This window comes from Piliocolobus tephrosceles, unplaced genomic scaffold (assembly GCF_002776525.5).
Source record: "Piliocolobus tephrosceles isolate RC106 unplaced genomic scaffold, ASM277652v3 unscaffolded_25538, whole genome shotgun sequence".
Taxonomy (NCBI): Eukaryota; Metazoa; Chordata; class Mammalia; order Primates; family Cercopithecidae; genus Piliocolobus; species Piliocolobus tephrosceles.
The window spans coordinates 1-1,245 of record NW_022308241.1 but is presented as its reverse complement, the minus strand read 5'-3'; the positions used below and the strand labels follow the sequence as shown (position 1 = coordinate 1,245).

Genomic DNA, 1,245 nt, shown 5'->3' with positions numbered 1-1,245 from the left:
AGTGAGAGCCGCCCCTTGGCTCCTGAGGGCACCATCAAGGGACACAGGACAGGAAGCCCAGGATGGTTAGTGCAACTAGAGATGAGGGCCAGGGAGAAGCAGGTGCTCTGGAGTGGCCGGGAAAAGTCCAGACACAGAGGCTTAGGAGCTTCCTGTTAAGTGCGTGGGTTCCACCCTGTCTGTGCCAGGCACTCTGACTAGGGATGGATGATCCCTCTCTTCAGGTGTTCCGTGGTGCTCTCGATGCCAGCAAAGGTGGTCCGGATCCCTTTGCCCATCTCTCCTGTGACCCCAGCAGTTCTGGGTGGGTGCTGTGGCAGCCCTGGGCGCCAGGTGGTTTCATGGCCTGCACACAGCCGATGGAAGGCGGTCCAAAGTCGTTAAACAGTGGTCTGAAAGGGGCAGCGGCTCCTGGCACTGAGCCCCACAGCGACGGGACGCTTCCTGTAGGGACCGGGGTGCGGTGCCCGGGGATGCTGGAGCCGGGGGTGCTGCTGGGGGCAGGAGTGATGGGTTTGTAGGACATCCTCAACTCCTGGCGCCGGGGACGCCAGCAGGCCACTCCTCCGGGGTTGGCTGCCTGGCCGCTCAGCCGAGATCTGATTTGCAAGCTGGCTGCATGCCCCCTACTAAATCTATGTTGAACTTTTTAACTGCAATTTTTATTAATCTAAATACAGTTCAGATATTCTCGATGAAAATTTCACATTTGAGTTAGTTGAGAGGTACTAAAATGTAAAATACACAATGGATTTCAAAGATTCCATATGAAAAAAGAATGCAAACTATCTCTAGTAATTTTTACATTGATTACATTTTGACACAGTATTTTGGGTATATTGAGTTAAAAATATGCAATTTTTAAAAAAATCTATGCTACATTTTTGTTAAAAAATTTAAATAAACTATGAAATTACTTCTTGGGATAGAAAAGGGGATATTATTAAATATTTACCTAAATTTTGTTCAAAAACGTATCTTTAACAAAAACACATTTTCAAGCAAAACAGAAGTATTTTAATTTTGAATAGGTAAAATAAACTTATTCCTGCTGAAATTCAATCCTGGCATGATTTCTTTTTTATGCATTTGAGGACTCTGTTTATAACCCAGATGAAACATAAAGCTTATGAAACTCCTCTGAGAATGTGGAACACAAATTACCTGTATAGATACCAGGGTGCAGATGATGCTGAGGCCGGGCTGGCTGAAGAAGAGCAGGATGAAGATGCTGTACTCGCACAG

General features: G+C 46.2%; 1 pseudogene; it reads right to left on the bottom strand.

Annotated features, from left to right (window-relative positions):
- Positions 1-155: 155 nt before the first annotated feature.
- Positions 156-526, bottom strand: LOC113221519 (annotated as a pseudogene).
- Positions 527-1,245: the final 719 nt, after the last annotated feature.